A 5,862-nucleotide genomic window follows, 5' to 3' on the forward strand; every position below is an offset into this window, starting at 1 on the left:
AAAGGCAAGGGAGGGAAGGAAAGGCAAGGGAGGGAAGGAAAGGCAAGAGAGGGTAGGAAAGGCAAGGGAGGGGAAAGGTGGGAAAGGTAGGAAAGGCAAGGGAGGGGAAGGCAAGGCAAGGTAAGGAAGGGGTAGGAAAGGAAAGACAAGGCAAGAGAGTGGTAGGAAAGGCAAGGCAAGACAAGAGAGGGGCAGGCAAGGCAAAACAAGGGGAGTGTAGGGAAGACAAAGCAAGGCATGGCAAGGGAGGGATAGGCAAGGCAATGTAAGTGAGGCAGGATGTGGCCCTTGGAGGCACTGGGGCTTAAAGTAATTTTTAAAAAGGCAATAAAGCTGTTTGTTTGTTTTATTATTTTTATTTTATTCTACTTTTGTTTTATACTGTTGCTTTATTTATTCTATTCTTCTTATGTTATTCCAGTATTGTTCTCACTTCGTTGTAGTAATATATTTTTATACTATTGCATTATCTTCTTTTTGTTCTATTTTTTAATTCTATTTATTTGATATATAATGTTTATTAAATAAAGGTTGTAGGGCGGAGGCTGAAACACCCACTGTGGGGCAGGAGTGAACGTAAAGCCCCTGGGACTGGAGCCAGATGCAAATCCAGGTGGAGCTGAAATAAATCCCATGGGGAAGGGGATGGAGCTGCAGCTTGGGGACTGCAGGAGCTGCTTGAGGAGGTTTCAGCTCACCCAATGGTACCAAGCACAAGATGAGAGTGGAGGTCTCAGGGCTGTTCCTGGGGCTCAGGACCAGCCCAAGGGCACCTTTTGGGATGGGGAGCCAGGGGCTGAGTGGCCCTGATGCCAAGTGGGGGGGGGGGGGGGGTGGGGGAAAGGGGGGAAAGTGAGACCCAGGAGGGGAGGGGGGGTGTTGGAGTCAGGTCCTGTTATCCCCCAAAGTGGGGACCCCGTTTGGAAGGGGTCCTAGAGATATTCAAGTGATGACAGTGACTGTTTCATGGCTTTATGAACAGCCCCAGGGGTGCAGTGAGAACCAGGAGCAGCTTTTAGCCAGAAGCAGTAGGAAGCTGGGAAACTGGAGCTGAGGCAGCAGAGCTGGTGGAGACATAAAGATGGTAGGGGTGGTGATGAAACCCCTGTGGGGCTTGGATAGTGACTTTAGGGTTGGAGCTGGAATTACTGTGGGGCTGGAGCCGAAATCTCATAGAGCTGGAGCCACAACCAAGCTCCTGCTGTGAGAACCAGGAACGGCTTCACCCAGCAGTGTCGGGAAGATGCAGAGCTGGAGCTGGAACAGCAGAGCTGGCAGTGAAATCCAGCTTGTGGGGCTGGAGCTGGAATCAGTGCAGGGCTGGGATATCGACTCTGGGGCTGGGGTAGGTAGGCAGAGCCAGGCAAGGCAAGGGAGGTGTAGGACAGGCCTGGCAAGGCCCTGGGCACAGCCTGATGCCATCTGCCTGCTGGCCATGTGCTGGTGAGCACCCGGCATCCTTGGGGCACTGCCAGGCTCTGGCACTGAGCCCGAGGATTCGCCTCTCCCTAATGGGGGTTCCTTGGGCACTCTCATTGCCTGCCTTGTGAGGGGCTGGGGGAGCCCCCACTGTGGGGCCCTTGAGTTCCCTCAGCCTGGGTCTGGGCATGTTGTTCACGCAGTGTTTGGAGGGGAGGAGGACACAGTGCTGGGGAAGGGGTCGGGGAAGGAGCTGGCTCCTCTCCCTCACCCACCTGTGGGCTTCCCTGTGTTCCCATCCTGCTTCCCTGGGTTCCCATAGCTGAGGCCAGTTGTTCCTCATCTTCTATCTGCTTCTCTGGCAGCGAGGGCCCTGTGTAGTGGCAGCAGGATGGGTGTTTTTGGGGCACACGGGACACCGTCTGTGTGGGCAGATGTCAATCACGCTGAAAAACACACATAAAAAAAAAATCTCCCCAAGGAGCCCACAGAGACAGGAGTTCCCTTCTCTTTGAATTTCCATTTGTATTCCAAGTGTTGTGTAAACATTAATATTTAAAACTTTGCCTGTAGCACTCTTGTTTCTCAGTGAGATTTGGATAAAGCCGTTCCTGTCTCAGGGTCCTGAGAAAAGTGCTTGGGCTTAACAGTTTTCCCTTCTCCATCTGAGCAGCCAAGGCCTCCAGGAGTGCTGCCCCTCTCACACAGCCTTAAATCAAAGCCTTGTTTAATGTTAGGAGGAGTTGAACGGGGCTTGGGTCACATTTGCTTTGTCATTCATGGTCTGTGGGATGCTGCTGTTGCAGGAACATTGTCCAAGCCTCTCCCAAGCGTGGGAGCAGCACTGCGCTCCCGGGCAGAACCCCACTGCACCAAGCTTTAGTTTTCCCAGTTAGAACATGTGCCCTAGCAATGCTCACTGCAGTCCACGTCTGCTTTGGAGCCCAGGAGGTTTCACCTTGGACACTTGATCATATAATGACATTTTTTTCATTTAATGAAGATCTGTCTTCTTGCAGTTTCAGGTCCCAGCTCTGCTCTCACAGTGCTGGTGATTTCTCACACATGTAACTCTTAGCACCTGTTCAAGTTTCCCAGGTGAAACTCTTTACATGGAGTCTGAAGTAGTGATTATTCATCCTGCTGGTACCTGGAATCCAAAGAAATTCTAACCCCACTTTGGGCACTTGCCCAAAGACAAAACTTGTGTTTTGTCTGTGGCCCGAGGTGACTCCCCAGGTGACACAGAAACCTGTGGCTGCACGAGGAGTTGAAAGTCTCCTGAGCTGTAGCCTACTGCTCTAAATACTCTTTTCCTAGTGCTGGTGGTTGACATTTAAAAAGTCACAGCTGATCTACTTTTCTGACCAGCAGCAGAGTATTTTGAGTCATTTAAAGATTTAAGGATATGAAGGGCAGGCTTGTTTTTGTGTATCTAAATCTGTGTCAAGGGGACAGAAAGGTGTTTTTTAGTTTCTGTTTTAATGGGATAAGCCACGAGGGGAAGCTGCACTGGCCCGTGTGTGCCTGGGAGCCTGTTCTGTGGGACTTTGTCATGAGACACTAGGATAAGGAAATTGTCCCTTAGGGGGAGCTATGAGCAGGGCACGGGAGGACACATTTGCCCTTGTCCTCAAGTTCTCCAGCACGTAACTGCGTTTCCCTCCCCCCCCTTTCCGGTCCCCTCCCCACCCAAAGCACAACCTATTCATTTGCAGCCTACAAAAGCTTGTCCTCATCCCTCTGTGCTTGGCTCATCTCCCCACTGCGTGTGCACAGCAGTGCATGGGTGGGCGACCTCATTTGAGGGCTGATTTCATTATAGATCAACTGTGTTCCTCCCCTCACGTATCTCATAGTTATCTTCCTCCCTGATGAGGACTTCTTAATTAAAGCATGGACAATTTGTGACAGAACAGCATCATCCTGAGATTTTCATTCCTGGTTGCACAAACGCATCATTCTCCAGAGGCCAGGCTGGTCATCTGTTGATTTAAAATGAAGGGTTTATTGCTGCATCCTGCTGTAGGTGCTGGTCACCTTTCTAGGCTGTACAGGAAGAATTGTCATTTATGCTAAACCAGGCTGATGGCAGATTTGGCTGTCTGTGCATCTTCAGGGGAATTTTCCTGGTTATTACAGCCAGGATGATGCACTGTGCTAATTCAAGCTTAGGTTGGCTTTGATGCCTTATTTTTCAGCAGAAGTGGGGCCATACATGTCAGAGGATGGCATCTTGGTCCCCTCCTGTCCCTTAAAAGAGCAACTGAGTTCCACAGTTCTGCCAACCATCGAAGACCTGAGCACATCACAGTACCTGTAGGAGGAAGCTCTTTCTGGTTGCTCTACTCATCACTTCCAAGAGCTGTGGCAGTCTCACAGTGTTCCTGTCCTGTGTCCCAAAGGCACAGAGGCCACATCAGTGAGCAAGGGAGCTGTGCTGCTTCCAGGACCCCAGCTAGTGCTGTTGTGCTGCACAGCTCAGCTCCCTGTGCTGTGTCACACTGTGTGATGTTTGCAGGTGGCCTGGCTTAGCCCCAGCTGGCAACTCAGCCCCACTCACTCATTGCCTTCCCACTGCCATGGGGAGAGAGTCAGGAGGGAGAAAGTGAGAAAACTCATGGGTTGAGATAAAAACAGTTCAATGGGGCTGAAATGGAAGAAAATAATTATTATGATAATAATTATGATAGTAATATTGTCTAAAAGTACTACAGTGTACAAAACAAGTGCAATTGCTCACCACTCGCTATCCAGTGCCCAGCCAGTTCCCAAGACACAGTCCCTGCACAGCTTTTCCCCACTTTATATGCTAAGCATGGCTCCATATGGTCTGGAATATCCCTTCAGTCACTTGGGGTCATCTGTCCAGTGTCCCCTCCCTGCTCCTTGTGCTGGCAGGGTATGAGAAGCTGAAAAGACTGAGTATAAACACTACTTAGCAATGACTGAAAACATCAGTGTATTATCAACATTATTCTCATACTGATTCCAAACCACAGCACCAGTAGCTGTTGCTACCAGGAAGAAAATTAACTCTGTCCCAGCCGAAACCAGGACAGTGGGCTCTTAGTTACATCTCCTAGAATATTAAAAGCTTATGAATAAGCTTTTAAGACAGGTAAAGATGCAGTTCAGCCTAATGGGACTGATAAGGCACTGATACAATTTAAGTGGTGCCACTGGGGTGTTTCTCCCACTAACACATTTTCGTAGCTCACCAGAGAAACTCCCCATGGTTGTGAATTCTTGCATCATTTGGATATCTCTGCTTTAGAAGATGGACAAACACTGCCCGGGGTGTTATCTAGAGAGCAGCACACAGCCAGCCTGTGGTGACAAGCTCTGAGAGAAGCTTTTTAAATCACAAGGTTAAATGGCAGACAGTGAAAGGGAGCAGCTGAGAGAGTGGCCAAACTCTTGATTTGTTGCCTTGGGCTCAAGAAGCCCAAGATCTGAACACAGATGGCTGAGCATCATTTCCAGTGATCTAAAACCCTCCTGTGTGTCGGCTCCACATCCCAGTTAAAGCAGTAAAGCTGCTGTGAAACCTCAGTGTGGTGAGTGGCAGCCTGGGCCACCGAACTGACGTGTTGCCAGGGACCTTCGGAAATCACCTTTGTCTCCTCAGCTCCAGTTGCTGTCCCCGCTGTCACTCCCTGACTGTCACTCTCTCACAGTGACCAGCAGAACAGAGGTTTAACCAGCTCAATGGCACCTCCTGTGCCTGTACATGGGTGCTAAAAGCACACTCTGAACACTTAAATTAGATGATGACACGTGCACACATTGTGGCGGGAGCACAGTTACCAGAAGGAACAACTCAAATCCAGCACTTGTTTGGGTGCACCAGCTGTGGGAAGACCTGTGCTTAAAATAAATGAGTTCCCAGCACAAGGAAGCAGTGGATTTGTCTTACTTATCATCCTTTCCTGGTCTCACATTTACTGTTACCTTGCACCACACTAGTGACCTGGCTGATGGACTCTGACCTAGGTGAAGCAGGAGAGAGAAGGTGCTTGTCTGTCCTTGGGAGAAGGGGTTTCTTCATGATGGTGAATCACTGCAGTGAAACCCAGCTGGAGCTGGTGGCCCAGACACTGGAGTTTGGACAGGAGCAGGGAGGGGATGCCACTGCCAGGTCAGCACTGTGTCTCCACAAAGATGTGCTTCCCTGAAGGTTTTTGCAGGTTCCTATTGTCCCGCTGGTTTCAGGCTCACCTCATGGTGACTGTGTTCCTGTTCACTGCTTATACAATCCAAAGATAAACATATTTTTCAAGATCTTTCCTGCTCTTCACTCCCAGATACATCAGTGGAGTTTGGGGCACTCAGTGCCTCATTACCCTCCAGGTAACCCCAGAGAAGTAACATAAATGGAAACAAAATCTTTGCATCCTTTAATACATGGAGGTCAGGGAGCAGCAGACTCACAGTCATCGG

Source organism: Neopelma chrysocephalum, unplaced genomic scaffold (assembly GCF_003984885.1).
Source record: "Neopelma chrysocephalum unplaced genomic scaffold, ASM398488v2 Primary Assembly neopelma1_105, whole genome shotgun sequence".
In the NCBI taxonomy this organism is placed as follows: Eukaryota; Metazoa; Chordata; class Aves; order Passeriformes; family Pipridae; genus Neopelma; species Neopelma chrysocephalum.